General features: G+C 31.0%; 1 protein-coding gene across 2 annotated transcripts in view; it reads right to left on the reverse strand.

Moving 5' to 3' along the window:
* LOC128888007 (uncharacterized) overlaps nt 1-21,982 on the reverse strand; it is a 79,158-nt gene that overhangs the window by 56,532 nt on the left and 644 nt on the right. The window lies entirely within an intron of this gene.

Raw genomic sequence — 21,982 nt, forward strand, 5'->3', positions numbered from 1 at the left:
TTTTGTTCGATTTAAAGATATTCAATTTTTAATCTGTTCAATTTAAAAGTATTCAATTTCAATTTTGCTTCGATTTGAAAGTATTTGATTTCAACTTTATTCAATGTGAAAACATTTAACGAATACACTTCTTAAAATATTAATTTAGTGAGTATAATATTATTTATCAAGTGACACTAACGAGTACTCATACGATGATTAAAAGTAATGAATATATTTTTCGTTTCTGTGTATGTCTAAATTTAAAATAAAAATGTAAGAACATATCACTTAAATAATAAAGATTAATACAAAAACGTATAGTGATATTTAAAAATACAATTTATTTTTAATCATTCTCTCCTCTTCCACTATCTAAATACTTTGTAACATTCCATATCTATTGTCATAGTGATTAATGTACATGTGTATAATCACTTTCTCTTTCTTTTTCTATCACTATAATTTCCAAACAGAAATTGTTTCTTATTCCACAGAATGATCTTATTAATATCACGTACTACTCGAAGACTACTAAAATTTACTTAATTAAATACTTGTAAATTGAACAAAGTTGAAATTAAAAGTTTTCAAACTTAACAAAAATGAATTAGAATATTTTTAAATTGAAGAAAATTGAAATTGAGTACATTTACGTTAAACAAAGTTGTAATTGAATACTATTAAATTGAACAAAGTTGAAATTGATTACTTCTCAATCAAACAAAGTTATAATTGAATACTATAAAATTGAACAAAGTTGAAATTAAAAGCTTTCAAACTTAACAAAAATGAATTTGAATATTTTTAAATCGAACAAAGCTGAAATTGAGTATTATTAAATCTAACAAAGTTGAAATTGAGTACTATAAAATCTACCAAAGCTAAAATTGAATAGGTTTTTTCTACCTTTGAACATAAAGTGTGCTTCCATAAAATAGATTACTAAATTACAAGGTATATTATTTAAAAATGTAGAAATCGGGGAATCTCCATGGGTGAAGGTTGACTTGACTATAACGAGTCGACTGACGATTGGGAACCCCTGACCCAGCATGTATCTGATACTTGGCCTCCGTGATCATTTCCAAGCGATACCAGTATCATAAGGGAGAAGTTCTAAGTCAAGGAAGTACAACATCATCCGATTCAATTTCATTCGCGTTTCAGTGCGTGGACAATTATCTTCTCTAGGCTCTCTGTCTCGTCGTGTGTATGCATTAATGCAGATTGCGATCGTACTCCAATCCTTCGTGACTAATTACACGAATAATGCAACGTTTTATTGCTCGCTTGGCAATCGCTGTACGTGGTGGGCACGGCAAGCGTACCTCGGGGTGTTACGGTGTATGAAAGACATGCAACTCACGTCATCACGCACGAAATGCATTAAAGTCGTTGCAAAGCGGGACGTTGCTTCATCCAGCGTCGGAGGCTTTCAAGCCGATGATTTCAATGACCGACGAGTCTCGTCACCTCCGTGAACGCGAATGAACATTCAACTCACCGGTTCAACATTTCCCGTTCTTTTTTCCCTTCTTTGTTCCAAAGTCTTACGCAACTAGAATTGACAATTGAGAGGACAATCGCTCCTTTGACAATCGTTACGTTCTTCATAGGTCACTCAATGATAAATTGGACACCCTTTGGGTGAATCATTCAGGGTTTTAGGGAAATTTAGGTGTAGGTACCTTTAAAGTAAAAAGAATATTCTTGGGATGCCTTAATCATTTTGAGCCTGGATAAACGTCGAGGAATTGAAACATTTTATGTTATTGTTTATAACTGTAATTTAAGGGAGAAATTGCTTTCTTTCAGACCAAAAAACGGTTTCCTCTTAATTTTTATTGAAGAAAGTATGTAAGACATTAATTAGAAATTTTGCATTCGCTTTTAGTATTATTTCAGTATGATGTACAAATTTTTATGAGAAGATTTACCCAATAATATAAATGTTACAGCCAGCTAGTTTCTTTAACACTTGGAGCCCTATAACATCAGCAATTTCATGAATTTTTATTTGAAATTTTGCACAATTTGTTCTTCAAGAATTGTACTATAAGATTCTGTAAAATAAGAAAACTGAATTGTTTCGCCTTCCTTTTCGCATATTCTACACGCCCTATATTCGTCTTTCACTCAGTACTTATTATAGTTCTTTTCGTTCCCACATCGGAATCTGACGATTGTTTTTTTTTATCTATCTCTGATCTTTTTTCGCTGTTTAAATATTTGGGTACTTCAGGTGTCCATAAAAACTTGTAGTCTCTGATATATCTGGAGTTCGTAGCTTTGATATAGTCATTTTGCTGTTGTACTTTTTTATCTCTATTGCATATTGTTTCCATTATTTCTGACCTTGTTTTTCTCATTCTATTTATACCTTCACATGAATACGAAAGGGTCAATACATGAAGATATTTAAAGAAAAGTGAGTTATATTAAGTGAGTTTTATACGTTCTGTATTAACACGCCGCCTTAACACAGGAAGATATATAAAGAAAAGTGAGTTATACGTTTTATTCGTTCTGTATTAACACACTACCTTAACACAGGAAGATATTTGAAAAAAAGTGAGTGTGCCGAAGCTTCTTTTATCCACTATCCACGCGCAGTGCTCGGCTTTGGAATGCAAATTGCTTTGGAAAGCAACAATCCTTTCGATCGCCAGCGAGTCTCGACAAAACGGATAATGGAAAAGAACGGACGTTGACGGCCAAGAAGAAAAATAGCCGCGTTACGTAAACGTACGGGTGAAATTTCACGAGGTTGCTCGGTTTTTACTTCCCTTCGGACACATCATTCGGGTTGGCACACACGGATGGGCAACGCGTATGCCAGCATAGCCGATGACTTCCTAGGTGATTGCGCGATAGCCGCAGGATGTGAGCTGCTTGCATTATCATTTCCGTTACGGGCTCGTGGCGTTTTCTTCAGCTTATCTGGCTACAAAGGTACCTGGTAGTTACCAAAGATTATTGATTTAACGGCTCGTGATCCCCGAGCTGAATTCTGTTCTTCGGTTTGTAATCAAATCATGAAGGGTTGTAGTAGGTTGTCGTTAACCATTTCTGTCCTATTGGTTGAATAAACGATGACGGTATCGATAACTTCATGTATTGTGTTATCCAGAAAGTTCGTGCCAGTTTTTAAGAAAAATTCAAAGGCACATTTGAATTTTGATATATATTTATCGAATTACATAGTTATTCCCATAAGTATACGTACAGTCTATATTTATTGAAGAAATTTGTTTAATTTAAATGATGGGCTTCATGTTTCTAAATCAATTCTCCTCTATAAATATGTATATGAATAAATATTCGACATGTATATATTTACAATTACAATTTGAAAACATGAAGCATTCATTTAAATTAGACAAATTTCTTCGATACATGTAAAGGGTTCGAATATTTATTGAATTACATCGGTACCATTTTGTGCCACAACCTTTCCACCTTTCAGGGGATGTATACATGTTATTTGTTTTCAACCATTTCAATATATTCAGACCTAAACCACCTACTAAGAATCGACATGAACTTTCCAGACAACCCAATAATTTCGTAAAGGATTTTCCACGAGGGTCTTTAGAATTTTGTTTTTTAACACTTTAATTAGAAGTGTATTTAGAAATAGTCTACAACGCAATAGAGGATTTTTTAAATTAGTGTAAATAGAATAGAGCATCCTCTTCCCTTATTTCTTTTTTCCAACTATTAAATATAATCTCCAATTTACGACTTTATATTATAATCAATGACTACGTATGATAGGTCGATGAATTTATCTAAACAAATGCTATCATGGATAAAAATATACAAGTTCCAAGAATTAATGTGTTTTTTTTATGTCATAAATGTTTTATGTAATAAAAATACAGAGAAAGTGTAAAATGATGTATGTACAAATACAATATGAGATTAATATGGTTCTTTGCTATGGTGGTTAAGAGCAGATATACGAGCACAAAGAGTTAATCTAATTTCATAAAAATATGTTCGATAGTTATTTAATCTTCTGCTATAGCTTGCACCGGGAAGCCTCGGTTAGTATCAATATACGTTTCGCTTTGATAATTTTCAACAATTCAAAAAATAAATGGAATGCGATTCAAAGCTGCTGATAGAACTACTTAAACTTTTACGACTCGAATTTATAGAGATTTACCTCTACTAGGAACGCGATTCGTCGATTTCTAACGGTCTGGGCATCAATCGACTGTAATCTGTCTCTGTTCCTTTCTTTACATCGCGTTTCCTTATGCTACCGTAGGCAATGGATGGTATTCCACAAAGTAAAGAACACAAGATAACGATTTTAGCAACTTACATTTCTTCGAAACTAACGCTGCTTTGCTCGGTGACGCGGAGATTGATAGGGTAGAAATTCTGATTTCAAGCGTTCTGAATGAGTTGTAACGATACAGTGACTAGGAAAGGTACAGCGGTTGGTGGATACAGAGGTGCATTATTACCGAGGAAGCATGTGCTTGGTCTTGAGAAAGTATGTATCGGGTATCCCATAACATGTGGTACCTACTATTGAGGTAAATAGGAGGCATAAAAACAATGAAAGGAGTTTATATACACATGTGTTTTATATTAATATTAAATCTACCGTAGCTAGTCAAATGACTCTTTTCAATCTCTTGTGTACAGTTTCTTATATGCAATTGCTTCGTGTATTATTCAATTTAGCACTAACAATAAGAGAAATTCAACAGTTCAAATTCAAATTCAAATTTAATTTTATTCTTATGTACTTCTGTAAATTTACAGTTGCTTCTATTTATATTTATGTATATTTAACATACGTAATTGCTCTTATTTTTATCCGAAATTCAAAGTTGTAATCGCAGTAGTTTTTCTTATATATTTTCGTAATTCAAAAGTGCTTGATTTATATTTAATGTACATAATTACTTATATTTTCAATCTAAATTCAAAATTATAATTGCACTTGTTTTTCTAATACATCTTTGTAAATTAAAATTCCTTATGAAAGTCCTAAATTAAAACAACGAAAAGAAAAAATCTTTAATTCCCTTCACTTTCAATTTGAAAATTTCCTTGGAAAGCACTAGATATTATCTGTTTCTAAACGATGAATACAAAAAGAATTGTTTAAAATAAGAATAAATAAGGAAGAGATGTAAAGTTCCAGGAGAATGGAATGTTATGATAACGTATGGGAATGGTTTGCATAGCAATAGGAATAGGTGTGTGGTATGTAGGTTTATTGTAGAGTGTCGATCATCGAAGATATGGAAAAAGACTGAAAAACGATATAGTCAAGATTTGTAGATAACGGGTCCTAGAAAGCCTGAAAGGCCAGATGTTAACTCCGTACAATTCATTTGAGAGACAATAGGAAGTGGCACGTGCGCAGTTACAATACGACATGACTTAGAAAAGTGAATGAAAAGTGGCTCGACAGAAAAGTTAACCGAAGTGTTACAGAGCGCAATCGCGGACTTCGTTTGCAAGTTTACAATTAGAGTTGGCAAACTTATAAGGTTATTAGAATTTAATAACCTCTACCTTTGAAAGTTAATTATTATCGAAAGGGGGAACATTATGTAATAGTTGCGAGTCTCATAAATTATGTATATAAGCAAATGATGCTTAATATTTACTTACTCACTCTATACACGATATGCATTTTACAAATTTGTTCCAATAATAAATTGATTTTAATCAACTTCATTTGATGTGATAGTTAATTTTCTCGACTATACTTCAATTCAAGAAGGATCCAATTAATATTCACAATCCACAAGTTTAAGCTTGAAAAAGGCATTGATCGTAATCTCTTTCATGAATAATCACTGTAACTTTACTGTTAGAATTACTGTAAAATACAAATTTTAATGATAATAATAATAATAATTGCGAGTATGGAGGTAACTCAAATCAAAAAATCGAAACGTTATAGTAAATAACATCCACATTGGAACTGACAAAGATTGGATATATTTTTTTACATTCTGCTAACTTGAGATATTTTTTATTTTTCGTAATATGACCTATAGTCATACTCGCACAGATTCATAATTTCTTTGTTTTCTTTTTTATTCGGTAATTTATAAGTTGTATTCATATACTTTATATTTAATAGTTTACTTTATTTATTTTGCATTTAAAATTGATTCAAGATACGTCTAAACAATCTTGCATAATTTCAAGCTAACATTTTGAACACCTTTCGTGTAATAAAATCCTAACACTGACTCAGTTTTTCCGTGTCCAGAATAAGGAACCTCTTTCGTCGTAATGCATTTTCCAAAAAGGTGAGGATACACTTCTAATTAATTATCAAGCTGTCGAAACGACATTCCTTAACGAATAACTGGTTAAACGGTTTCGAATGTAGGCATGGAAACGTCGTCAGTGTAACGGTTCGTACTATGCGATTAACATATTTATCAGTCACTTTGTCTACTCTTCCTGTCCATCATGAGTGAGCAAGAGAACCGAACTTCACCACGAGCCCCTAGGAATGAGAGTGTCGCAATTTAAAAAGGCTTGAAAACATTACTATCTTTATGTATCCATTTTATTACTCGATTAGAACAGAGCCTGTTTAGAACAGTTTGATTGGAATGTTGGTATAAGAAAATAAGAATATAAGGATATAGGTATATAAGAATATAAGGACGTAAAGATATAAGGAAATAAGGATGCAAGGTTATGAGGGTAAAAGGGTAGTACCGTAGAATGGTAGAAGCGTAAAAGGGTAAAAGGGTAGAAGGATATAAGGATACAATGGTAGAAAGATATAAGGATACAAGAGTATAAGGATATAACAATATAAGGATATAAGGATATAAGAATATAAGGACATAGGGATATAAGGATATAAGGATACAATGGTAGAAAGATATAAGGATTACAAGGGTATGAAGATATAAGGATATAAGCACATAGAAATATAAGAATGAGAATATAAGAATAAGAAAATAACAGTAGAAATATTAGAAAAAGGGTAGAAGAAGAAGGATATAACAGTTGGAATGTAAGAAAAAAGGTAGAAGAATAAGGATATAAGAGTAAGACTAAGAATATAAGAAGAAGAATCCATATATTATATGTAAATTGCAGAGACATGAACAGTATACACCCTATTACCGAGCAACACATTTTGTGTAATTGAACAGCGTTAAAAACAAGTTGAATCTTCACAAAAGGCTTACATCTTTCTCAAAATTAATAGTAAATTTCTAATTATAAAGGTGGCCTACGTTTGTTAGAATGAAATGCTAGAATTTGTTTATATTGTATGAAAGTGATTGTCAAAGAAATCCAACTAAATATGAGACAATAATACTCAAGATCACACAAGATGTGAATTTAACCATAAAGAAGATTTAGTACACATTAGAAACGGGGTTTCAAAGAAGCTCCGGGACATTAGCCGCGTTTCAACACCGCTCCCAGTAGGTAATCGATTATTCATCATTATCCTTCATATGTGACCTCTTATAATCGTGAATATTATAACATTATATACATTGAATTTATAATGACAAAAATGAAAATTTACAATTAAATATTGACTGCGATACTTAATATTTATTTAAGTAATTGTATTCCTTATTAAAAATAAGATTTTTGACTCATTCATTTATTTATTACATTATTTCTGCTATGATGAAATTAGAATATAGTCATTAGAATGCAGATGGAATATACAGATAATTATCTTTAATTTGTATCCTTTCAAACACATATTTGAATAAAAATATTCTAAATCCTGCTTCCAAAGAAAAAGAATGCTATATGTAAAAGCCTCACATTCTATTTTTTGGAATACCACAATTTCAGTATTGGTTCATTGAAGTCATCTTAAATAAATTGAGACCACTCTTGTGGAATGTTTGTCTTGACCGAGCGAACAAAGGAGACAAATGTGAAACCGTTACTAAAAACGATGAATTCAGCATTGACGCAATCGCTGTTTGTTAATGTACGTAATATCATTCCTGTAATTATGGGTATCATTAGCGTTCAAATGATAACAAAGAATAAACTTTCTAAAATTAAAAAGTCTATTTCTTGATCCGTTTCCTCCTTTTACTTCAACTTGTGATCGAATTTTTCGAAAACAGTTTTAATGGGAAATTAAAAGAAAAAATTGAAACTTTACATTTACAATACGTTATACTAATTGAATTTACTTTACTGGGATAATGGTTTAAAATACTGTATAACGAATACAGATTTAGAGTGAAAATTGAATACATTCATTCTTTCTTATGAATTCTCTTTATATATTAACAATAAACCTACCTTTAAACTTTTATGTACAGTTCTTATATAAAATATATAAATGAAATATAATTGTTTCATGATGATATGTTTCATGAAATATAATTGTTTCATTCAAATTAGATTAATTAAGATTAATCATTCGACCGATTGCGATGGAAATAGATATACAGTGGGTGTAGAGAGTATTCGTACACCGATCAATTTTCAAAAAAACTATGTGAATTGTAATTTATTAACTTTTTTTTTTATAAACAATGATATTCTACATATTCTTGGAAATATCTAGAATAGATACAGTACGAAAAGATTGGGTATTTTGTACAAGTGAGAAATCAACAAGAAAAAACAATAAATCGTTAGAAATACAGAAGCAATAAGTATTCGTACAAGTGTTAAATATTTAAAACTTCGTTTAAAAAAAAAAAAAACGAAATTTACATTAATTTATAAATAATTAATACTTCGTGGGATTTCCTTTTGATTTTATAATTACTGCAACTCTTCTAAGCATTAAATTAACCATCATAAATGTCGATGTTATTCGGAATGAGATCTTCTTTCATTCTAAGTCTTTTTTACTGAAAATTTAATGTTTTCTAATTCCCACGAAGCAATAAACTGATGTACTTATGTTACAAATTCTACTATAAATTGTTCGTCATAAGAACCGTGCGAATACTTATTGCTTCTATATTTCTACCAATTTTTCGTATTTTCTTGTTAATTTCGCAAATTCTACAATATAAACTAGTAATTGTTGTTTGAACTATATTTTAGAGATTTCCGAGAATATGTATTGGGATGTCCGGAAAGTTCATACCTATTTTTAAGAAAAATTCAAAGGCATATTTGAATTTTGATATATACTTATTGAATTATAAATGTACCATTTTGTTCCACAATCTTTCCACCTGTTAAGGAATGTACACATTTTATTTGTTTTCAGCCATTCCGATATATTCAAACCTGTACCGCCTACTAAAAATCGGCATGGACTTTCCAGACAGCCCAATAGAATATCATTGATTATAAAAAAAGCAATTAATAAAGTACGATTTCACAGAAAAGTTTTTCGGGAAATTGATGGATGTACGAATACATTCTACACCCACTGTAAATAGGATATACATAAGATGCCAGCAGGTTTAGGCTTACTTTTACTAAATTCTTTTTGCATGTTAATCGACTAAATTCAATCGTAACATTAAAAGTCCTCAAGATGATCCTAAAGCAAACCTGAAACGTCTAAACAATAGCTTGTTTGAGAAAGCAATACTACAATCGTTTAATTCGTGTCCGTAAGAAGTACTCTACGAATGTTTATTGATTCAGTTGAAACTTGATCGAGTGGTGCGCTCACGATAGTATTCGTTTCTATTCGTTTTCTTTCCAATGTCTAGATGTACCAGTTGTAGCATGCGCAACGGTGGTTAGACGACCTCCTTCTGCGAAGGTCCGTGCATGTTTGCCGAAGATTATCGAGCAGCTTGTTTTCCACAGAAGTTACTTCAGTAGCCGAGCTGACATGACGGTTCGTTGCATATCCGTCTAATGTAGGTTGCTGCACCGCGTCATCGTAATTGTTAACAAACCAGGACAGAACTTTAACTTACGTTGAATTTTAACGTGAGCACACGACAGATTAAATTGTCCCTTGTTCATCGATCAATCGCGCTTCCGACCACACGTGATTCTCGGCTCAATTGTTTATGATCACTGTCTATCATAGTGCAACAGTTGTTCACAGTAACTTCAGCTTCATATTGAAAACCGTATCGATAATATTTTAATGTTGTAACGACGTTTGATTATTAAAGATTGATTATTAAGATAAGTTGATTATTGAATTATTGAGATATATTTTAATATTATATATTAATATTATGCCGTCTTTGCTTACATAATTGTTTGCTTTAATAATATTGTTGTATGTGTATACAAGTATGACTCACTATTTATATACATAACATTTGTTTTCAATATCTTTTTTTTGATCAATGGTTAATTTTATGCAATTTATATACAAATGTTGTCATAAAACTATTCAAATGATTTCTTGCTTTAATTATATTGTCATACGTGCAAGCAAATAGAGCTCAGTATTTCTATACATAATATTATCATGATTCTCAAATATTAAAAATCTTTAAATATTTTCTTAATGAATTGATTATTCATTTAATATAGGAAAAGGTAACTCTTTTGTGGATATTTTGAACAAAACAAAGTCCAGAAAACTCTTTTCATAAACATATAAATTTTTGTTAAATGTTCTTGTAATTTCTCAGTATTTATTTATTATTTTTATTATGTATTTATATTTATCATCACGACCAACACGAAAAAATAGCTATATCTATCTAGTATTATATACTAGCACTTAAAAACAGTGGATAGTATTTTTTTACCATGAAATGTTCGTTAGTCTTTATTGTCTAGTACTAGAGAATTTACACTCTGAAATGATATAAATAACAGTTCAGGGTGAAAAAAGAAACGGAGCGCTTTCAAAAATGTATTATTTAGTAGTTAAGTTTTGTACAGAATTGCGTTACAAAGCAATTTGTAAAGGAACTCTCACAATTTATGTTTAATTCATTCCTATAGTCCAATTATTTACAGGATAAACTGAGTTTCTAAGCAATGAACTTTTGAACGAGTTCGACTTTTTTGGATCACTTCATATGCTTGGCAATAACTTGAGAAGCACCAATATCAAGTGACTTTGAAGAATAATCACAATATTTACAAAATATTCAAACAAATGTATTCAGGATACCAAAATACATCACGATTGTATTATTTAATAATGGTTATTTGAAAACATACAATCCCATTTGAAGAAAAATATTATTACCTCACAGAGTATGTATAGTTAAGAAGAAAACCTGTATTCATATATTGTTAGAATTCTTAATTAAACTGTGGATTTTATGCATCTATGATCCGAATCCTCCACCTGATCTTTATTACAATGTATCTATTATATACAAGTAACCTAAGTCTCAACCTGGTGGCCATTGCAGTGCATCTATGTATATGAGCAATCTTTAGTTAGCATCAAATTTTCTTTATTGGTGTTAGGAAATATATCGACAGTGGGTTGGATCGTGGCAACGACATCGGCTGTTGTCGATTGTTTATTGCTTCTTAGGTGTTCCATGCGTACGATCGCGGCAATAGTCAAAGTTCATTAATATATATCTTTAAATTGAATAAATATTTACTTTATATAGTGCTAAACGCGCGTGAACAGTTCATTTACAACCATTCTGACAATTGGTTTTCCTCTGCAATTAATATGAATACCAGCTACACTTGTAATCTGTTACAATAATAGTAATAATGAACAAAAAAGTATTAATATATAGTAACAAAATGACGATTAAATATTTCTACTTACACTAAAGATATAAACGATTAAATATAAAGGCACAGAATTAATTTCTACACCTAATAATATGTTCGTCCTAGTTCCTGTTACCACAAACCCTAATCGTAAACGAGACTCATAATACAACTTTTTTTAAAGTATTCACAGCACACCTTTAACATGTTAATATGTTTAAATAACGCACAATTATGCATTACGCTTACAGTACTAAAGTACAGTAAACATGTTATTTGGACCATATTGTATACGAAGAAAAAAGAAAAAAACAGAATTGAAAACGGAAATCGTTTCACAAAAGTAATTTTAATTAAGGCCCGAAGATGGTAAAACCAGCTTGGCAAGAATCTCAATTATACCCATTCGCGCACGTTGCAGCGGCGGCTGCATGAAAGTTGGCACAATTATGCGTGGTGGATGCTTCTCGCTATACTTCAGAAGTATTGAAGAATATCTGGGTGAAATATTGGAAATGATTATTCCTTATTTTACTAACTTTTAGTAACAAGTACTACTCTTGTGTTTAAAATTTAAATAGTTCTTGCAGAAGGCTAGATACACACCCTGATAACTTAAGTACTATATTAAGTATGTCAATGTTTCCCATAAATTTGATACTATGGATTCTTGTGACATTAAACTGTGACAAAATTTACAGATTGTTAAAATTGCGATATTCACAACAAGAAAAGAAATGCTAATTACTAGGCACAGCAAAATAAGCAATTAAAAATAAAATAAAAAACATAAACCATCGTTTGGGTGATTATGTTATGAAATAAACTTTAGTATTTTATTATTTTTAATAAAAATAGTGTAGTACGATGTTTGTGAACAACGAATAAGTTATTTATTTAATATCAAACGTTATCGATCACAAAGAGGGCCCTCTTTGGAATATTCATTCACAAAAATAAACAAATTATTACGAACAAACGAGAAAAAAGCAGGATCATTTTTGAAAATATTTCTCACAATTTTTGTGATATTTTTCATATTGCTTCCATTGTATTATTATTAATTTTGTAAGATGTTATGTGCTTTTAGAAATCTCTACATTGTGAAGATGACCTTCTTTATGGCCTAAATCAATTCACGTTAAATAAATGCTTTAAGTGTAATTAACATGAATTTTTTTCTTTGTTTGTGATTTTTATGCAAGAATAATACGTAACAATACAAAAATTATGTAATTTTCGATCCATTCTTTGTCTATGAATATATCTACACCATCGATCGTACTTTAATTGCTCTTTTTCTATAATTTGTTTATTCTAGGCAAAATTCTGTCACAAGAATCCTATTTATGCTTCACACAAGCGTATGTGGGTCAGTAGAGTGGACAAAACGAGACACGGTTGCACGGAAAGGGTAAAAGTTATTCCCGCAAATATCAGGCCACCGCTATTTCAACCGTTATCTTTCAGCAATGATTATCGTAGCGATTTGAGCATGCATCGTGCCTTGCTATCAACACACTTCCTAGCAACACCGTTCGGAAACCTTACAAATCGAAGAGTGCTCGATCAACGAATCTCATTTCGAATTTCAAATGCAAAATGGGATGAGAGAAAACAAAATTCTTGCTCGAAAATGTAAATCGGGAAGATAAATTAAAGTACTTTAAAAAGATAAATTAAAGTAATTTAAAAAGATAAAATAAAATAACTTAAAAATTATTAAAAGGTATTACTAGACATGGGATAGCTTATATTATTATACAATTGTGAAATGCTGGGAAAATAACTAAACTAGCATATTTGCAATTAATTTAATTAAAGGCTTCGATTGTTAATGAAAAGTTTCGGTAATATAGAAATTCGTTGATCTACTCTCTCTGTTAATCTTGTTGTTAACATGATATTTCTATTAATCATCTTTTTATATTACTTCTTTTGATTTTAATTCTGTATTAATATCCTTTCAATGTTTTCAATTATATATTGACCAACAACAAATTTGAATTTTATAGATGAGGATCAAAACCAATTAGTTGAAATGTTTAAATAAAATAATTTAAACTATGCTTGTTGAATATATCTCTGTTGCTGATTGCACTTACATTATTTTACATTGATTGAAATTTGAATCGGCGAAAACCGTTCTAATTTCGTTCTGCTGAAAAATCCTGAGATTAAACGCAAATAATAAGTTAAAAGAATCAAAGGACAAAATCAAAGGATCAAGGATAAAGAATTAAATGAGGACTTTTCCAATTTCAGCTTTGGATTTACTGTTGGGTTTGGTCACAGATCGCTTCTCAGCTTAGTTAGAGTTTACTGATGTGTTTAATAACAGAACTGTACTTATTGAGCATCCACAAAATAAAAAAAATAAGTTTTTTCCCATGTAAAGTATATGGAGCCGCTTAATTTTTGATGCGTAGGGCTTTTCAACCGCTATCGTTCAATCTTTGATCGAGGACCTATAAGTTTTTTGAGTATAATATAAAATATATGTTGTACATATAACTCGGATACATTTATAAAAAAATTATAACCCTCCTATAACACGGTAGATAGGTTCCTAGAAAATTTTGTACTGACTCAGAGTCAGTACAAAAAGGGGGTTTACGTTCCGTAAACTCATTAAAAACAATTTTTTCTCTTAATTCTGCATAAACAATTTAACTTTTATGAACTATATAAATGTACAACACAAAACAAAAAGAAATATTATTTTAATTTAACACAACCATCATTTAATAAATTTCTTCGTCGTCAGTCTTATCGTGCCTTTCGGATTTTTTCGACCGAGTTTTTTCAAAAGTCTCTGGGACTCAAACGGTTAAGACCGCAAGTCTCGCCGCGGCTGTAGAAGTACAGTGTTGTACAAAGATTTTTGCAACATTCTTATCGTGTTAGAGCGAAACCGTGTTATAGGATGCCGTGTTGTAGAAGGGTTCACGCAATTTATGAATCGCGTTATAGCGAAACCGTGTTATAAGATGCTGTGTTGTAGAACAGCTACCTGTATGTAAAAAGGAACATTTGTATCAATTTTTTAAACCATTTATATACCTCTGGTACAATTACCATATATTTTGTGTAACATCTTTCGATGCCACTCTACCGCATATATTTTTTTTTTTTTTTGAATATTTTGTAAATTGTAAAATCGATCTAAAAAGTAGTGCTGCTGTTGGTTTCACAGAAAGAGAACGTGCAGGACAGCGCGGGCGTTGTAACTAGAAATCTGTAACGCAACAGGTGGTTTTGACGATTCGCCCACGTCCGAAGAAAAGTGGATAATCAGGGCAAAAGTAGGTGAGAAGAGGAAGGTCGAACTCCGCCTTCTTCTTTCTCTTCTCTTCCTCGTCCGCCAGGGTCTCCCGTTACTTCACGGAATCGTGGGAAATTAGGAACCGAGTCAGGCTAATTAAACGCGTCGACCTTTTGTTTTCAAGGTGGAAATCAACGTGCTCCGGTACGGGTTCGCGTGTATGCGTAACACGCACGTGTCAATCGCTTTCGATAATTCCAGAGGTTCTACCAGTTTCCCGAACGCTTCTCGATCTTCGCGGTTAGTGGTCAGTAGGTCGAAGCAGAAGCCGAACACGCCCTCCTCGCGAAATTTTAACGTACGGATAGGTATGCAGCCGTTGTTGAAATTGTTAGAAATAATGCGAATGAGATAGGGTTTCTAGACTTATTAAGGGGGTATCCTAGTCTAGAAATTTCAAAATACCAATTTCTTTTATATTGCATTTTCTCAAGGTGTAGATCTTTAAAAATATATCTGCCAAAGGATTTGATTGAATTTGGAAAATTAACAAAGTTACGGACGTTTAAAGAGAACGTTGCTACGACGTTATCATCTCGAGTCCGTTTGGATACTGCATTTCAAATTTCTGTGCAGTTTTACTACAATTTCTTCTTTGGCAATGTGTAAAGAATTTTAAAAAACATATAAAACTATCGAAATAGTCTACCTTTTCCGTACTTTTTGACGAAAAAATATGTAAAAAGTTGTCGAATTTTTAACAATTCGTAGCTACTTTGATAATAAACATTTTGGATTGAAACTTCATTTCCTCGTTGTTCTCTCACTGAACCCCACAAAAAACATATAGAAAGTTTTCTTCTAAAGTGAAAACCCAATTTTTTAAAAATGCGAGAATGATTTTTGTAACAATTCGCAAGGGGGTTGTTCCTGTTAATTTTGGTCTTAATCTTTGGTCAACATATTTGTTATTTACGAGAAAAAAAATCCTAAAGAAACCAAGAAACACGGTTCGTAAAAAGTGATTATCGTAAAATATTCGTTTCTCGAAAAAATATATTTCACAACATTTCATATCTCATCGAAATGTACAACTTTGTTTTTTCAAAGAATCACTTTCTTCAAATCATTTTTTTTCTTTTCTTTAGGAATTCGTCTCATAGATGATAAAAGTTCGTAATTTTTGAAATTAGAAATACCAGAGACCAAGCAGATATAATTAGTATTCCTGAGGTTGTATTGTATGTTTCGTGCCACAATTGTTCGCTGTTCTTTTCTATTAGAAAAATAAAATAGTTTAATGCGTTTTGCTCAATATAATATTGTATACCATTGTAAAGCTTGTAACCTCAGAACACTCATACATTAATGGTACTTCTTTATCTCATTTACCTAATAAGAATTGTAATCCTAGGAATGTCTCTAAGTAGGTAAGGGGGTCGTGAGATCACTTTTGCGCGAGGTGTTTGATCGAGAAGTGAAAAAAAGTCACAGTAGTTGGTTGGTATCACGTGAGAATACATAACAAAAATATAGGTCTAGATATAAACATTCAAAGTGAATGTATGTAAAAAAATGTTACATTACAAATTTGAGTATGTGAAATATTGTAATAAAAAAGATTTATACTATTCCATTTATCATATTACTTATTTTTACTTATAAATATAAATGTAGTAGTAGTAATAATAATGGTAATAACTAGAAATAATGAGAGAAAGTGGATTATATAGGTATTGGAACAATTAAACCGAAGGTCAGAGCATCTGTTACAAATAATGACATATTGAATGGTTAGTGATAAATAATTATAATTTTTGTAGCATTTTTATGATTCTATTAATATTTACGTGTTTATTTTACTTTAAAATAAATGAATTTAATTAACCCTTTCAGGTTAAAATTCCTTTATAACGACCAACTTATAATTGCATAGATATTTTTAATACTTATCAACACTAGGTATATTAACGGAGCTTCTTTGCTTCTTTTTTAAATTTAGATTCTAGGATCTTCTTGATCACGTTTATACCTGTTATACTGACTTTTCGTTTATACGTATGTACGTCTACCGCAATCGATCAAATGACTGGTTTTAAAAACACTTTCTTCAATTGAATACAAAAATATTTCACGTGATGCTGAATTGAATAATACATTCAGTAATTATATACTGAATTTTTACATTAAATAATTTATATGTTATATATATAAGAACTGTATACGAAAGTTTGAAAGCTGTCATTTGACCGATCATGATAGGTTTAGTGTTAAAATCAGCATAAGAGTTTGTCCAAAAATGTAAACAATTTTTGTAACTTTCTTTGTAAGATTCGAACGTGTCAAAACGTCCGTGCTTCGTAAGCATAGCGATAAAAGTAATATTTGACATGATGTTGTAATTATAACTGACTACAGCGTACTCTCGCTAAAAACAGTGCTAAATGTGATTACACTGTTCACACCTACTTCAAACGAGTCCTGACACTATACTATATCCATCGTGACAATGCAACGGATGGGAGAATCGACCGCATGACAATAACGATTGAATCGACGTGTTCGAGTGAAAACTGAGAATGAAAGATAGGAGATAAAGAAACGAAAGACGGATAGATTGATATGTCTGAGTGGCAATCCAAACGGAAGAATGTAATTAGTTGGGAACACGGTGTTCAGGAAGTACTTGAAAACTGCGTAACAGAAAAATGTGTGGCTCCCGATGAAACGTGGGAAATACAACCGTCGCTTTACTATGAGAAACGATCGCGATCGTTAAACGTAGAAAAGCCATTTTTATGAATCGCTTTTCACACACAATGTAGGTGGATTAATCTCGTCATCTACGCCAGCGTTTCTAATGGGACGTAATGAACGCCTTGCGGAGAGGTTCGATCATGTAACGCGGATCTTCCCAATGTGTCGCCAGTTTCTCTATTTACTGGAATTATTAACGAGATTTAATGGAACCATTAATTACTCCTTTTTTCGATAACTTGCAATTAAGATAAAATGCACGCTATGGAAAATTGTGTTGTGTTGTGATGCTTTATGGTGTGTTTTGTTATGTTATTGTATTTTGTGTTGTGTTACGTTTTGTCATGTAATGTTATGGTGTATTTTGATGTATTATGTTTTGTTATGTTATAGTAAACTTTGTTGTGTTATGTTCAGTCATGTTGTATTATGGTGTATTATGCTGTATTATGTTGTATTATGCTGTACTAAGGGGTACTATGTTGTACTTCGCTATGTTATTGTATACTGTGTGGTGTTATGTTTTGTCATACTGTATTATGTTGTGTAATGTGGTGTTATGGTGTATTATGTTGCATTATCTTGTACTAAGGCCCGTTATAGTGTGTTTTGTTACGTCACGGTATACCGTGTTGTATTGTTTCGTCATGCTGTATTATGCTGTATTATGTTGCATTATGTTGTATTACGGTGTATTATGGAGTATTATATTGTATTATAGTGTATTACGGTATATTAAGGTGTGTTAAGGTGTATTATGATGTATTAATCTGTTTTATGTTGTGCTTTGACGTCTTATGCTGTGTTCTGTTGTGTTACATCATGTTGTGATGTTGTTTTCATTAAGAAACATCTTTTAAATTGCTTTAGAAGATAAGTATATATGCCTCTTATACGAAAATCCATCTATGATTTAGTAACGACTGTGGTGAACACATCTTCACATATGTTTTAATAAAAATTTTTTGGCCGGTTGGTCGGGAAATTGCCAACTGATGCCAATTAATTATCCTTGAATATAACTGCAATCTAATTCTGAATGTACACTCCATGTTATAACTATACCAAGCCCCCAAAAATGAATGTTCCGAGTCTTTAAAATACGTTTATTTCAAAGTTATCTACTAAAGAAGGTTCAATTAGCATGTGGAAAGTAAAAAATAACAGTGCATTTATTTATCTATTGTATTATTATATTATTATTATTTCCTATCCTTTAACTACTTCGTATTCTATTATTCGCATACCCAAGCAAGAAATGAATAAACTGCTCGAGGAAATAGAAGAAAACAAAAGGTAATCCGATATTAATATCATGAACATTTATTTTGTTTAACACTTTAATAGTATATATTTTAACCAAGCTTTATATAGGGGAGGATGCCAAGTAGCGGAGATGAGTAAACTATTTCCAGAAATAAACTTTCAATAAATTTTTATTTGAAATTCGTTATTAAAGTATTTATGACGAAAAATTCAAACATTGATTTATTATAATAACTGCAGATATTTTATGCATTTATGGCAAATGGAAGTGTGGGGGAAGTGTATGAGAATATGTAGAAATGCAAAAGTATATAAAATAAATAAATATGTAATATAAATTAGTGTATAAAAAACATACTTTCACACAAGTTTCAATTCTTGTTCAGTATTTGTAAAAATATAAATTTCCATAGACATCCGCAGTCCAGTTATCAGAATACGATTAGAATCGTCTCTAAAGTAGCAAACCATATGTAGCTTCTATACTATGCTTGTTTTTAAATAATTAAACAATACCTGGCATTATCTGTAGGCACTGTACTTGAAATCCTGAATTTGTTTGTTAACTTTATTCAACGACAAGCATCACTTTTCGCGTATCTCTTGTTTAATCGTATATTACACCCCGTTATAGTATATTTCATCGCGATAACAATTATATTGCGTTCACCGTAGATGTTTATCGAACATAGACTCGTGGCACACGCTTTGTTCTTAAAACTCTCGTGGATTTCTTACATCCCTAATTACTTAACTTCGCATTTACCCTGAAAAGCAGGCGGACATCGTCTTTAAGATAGGTAAACGGAGGCTTCATAAACTTTGTTTTGCAACGAATTTAAACAGGAGCCGTGCTTATCTATTTATCTCGATGTTGTAAAAAGTTTCAAGGCATTGCGTGGTAAGGATCACGTACCGTTAAGTACTCGCTTTAAACTTTACTTTACTTTTATCGTGGACTTCTTTTAAACATTTTACCAATGTTAAATGGGGCGGAGATACTTGAAAATAAAATTATAAATTAGAGGCTCGCTTCGGTCCTATATTTAATGGAAAATAAAAGCAGAATATATGAAGAGACCAATGATATTTTTATAAATTTTTGTTTCATTTTAAGAATGCTTAGAAATAAAATGAACGACACTTAAAGTGAAATCTACATTTGTTTTTAAATGGTTTCTTCTTCGAAACTGTTATGGGTTGCGACCCTCTCAGAAGCCAAACTGATCAACTCCACTTATTGTACATTTTTTATTTCAGCTGTATTTTAAGAAACTACGAAAATAAATTATATTCTCGTCAGTTCGAAACAGTATTTATAACATAAATTTTGTCTCAATTTCATTTCATGCAGTTGATTAATTTAGTTTCTATAAAGAGGATCTAGTGTTTCCTGTTGCCAAAACTTCTTTAATTAAAATGTTCTTTATACATCGTATTAAAAATAACATGAATCTTGTGTATTTACGTAGCACATTTTGTAAAACAATAGCATTTAATTGACATCAATATGTTTTTGTAAAAGTTCAAATATCAAAAATCAAAGACTAGGTACATTTCAATATAAACCACAATTAGATTATTAAAACAGCAACTCTATTAACATTTTACATTTATATTTATTTCACGTTTATTATATATATTCTATAGTTCATATTTATTCAAATACAAAATTAAAAAATTACTGTACTCGATGTAACTTAATATGTATACTGATCAACAATTCGAATAACTTAATTCTAAAAATGTAGAACAGGTACCAACAAAATTTGAATAATATTTCTTCACTTTCGACAGATTTAATTCTTGTAATACTAAAGGTGATCCTACAAGAAACACTCAAAGTCATTCGTGGCACTTTCAAACGTGGATTTTTCTATAACTTTCTCGAATAATCTTAATTCTTGAAATTCTGAAGGTGATCCCACAAGAAACACTCGAAGTCATTCATGGCACTTTCAAACGTGAATTTTTCTATAACTTTCTCGAACAATCTCAGTTAATATAGTAAGTATAATAATATCGTATAAGTATAAAATATGGAAGTGAGAGAAAACGTAATTATTCTGCTTCAAATTCGTAGAATCATTAAACAATCGTGTCAATTGAAATGATTTGGTGTAGAGAAGCACCCTGGATGTAAGTACCGATATAACATTTGTATTGACACTAAACTTTACAGTAGTGGTCATAGATATCAAACTACTTCTCAAAAATGAAGTTTATCAAATATTTAAAATACATTGCAAATATGACAGTTATACTACATAAGTGGTTTTGTTGGAATAGATTATGTTGTCTTTAATATAAATCAAACTTTTAATATCCAATGATACAATTCTTATGCCCACGCCGTATATATCTTCCTATTTTATTAATTACAAATTTTATATGTATCTTTCTATTTTATTCTTTCTAAATTTTTATGATCCTTTAACTACAACTTTGAAAGAATAAATGTCTTCAGTAGTCAATACAGAAATTATTCACAAATATTATAACAAAGAAAAAAATAATATAAATATATTTATATTTTAATATTCTTATTTTCGTTCTAACGATACAAATTTGCGACACCAGCTTCAGAATTACATTATTTTCGCCTGTAGCCAAGATTAGAAACGAAAGAATCTGCCGGTTGTGAATGTGTTAAAGACACTTTTTTCAATCGAATACAAAGATATTTGATGCGATACTGAATTAAATAATACCTGAAACAATTGTATACGATTGATATATTGTATATAAGAACTGTACATAAAAGATTGAAAACATTTGGTCGATCGTGGTAGGTTTAGTATTAAAATGTAGGACCTTCAAGTATAATATTTCGAAAAGTCCTTTGATATATTTTTCTAATAGCACTGATAATCAAATTAGTGTTAAAATGTAGCCTTATAAATATAATACTCCCCAAAGTCTTCTACCTTTGACATTTTTCATTAATAGCACTGATAATAGAACTAGTGTTAAAATGTAGCCTTATAAATATAATATTCTCTAAAGTCTACTATCTTTGACATTTTTCTCTAACAGCACTGATAATGGATTTAGTGTCAAAATATAGCCCTATAAATATAATACTCCTGA

Source organism: Hylaeus anthracinus, unplaced genomic scaffold (genome assembly GCF_026225885.1).
Source record: "Hylaeus anthracinus isolate JK02 unplaced genomic scaffold, UHH_iyHylAnth1.0_haploid 11989, whole genome shotgun sequence".
Classification (NCBI taxonomy): Eukaryota; Metazoa; Arthropoda; class Insecta; order Hymenoptera; family Colletidae; genus Hylaeus; species Hylaeus anthracinus.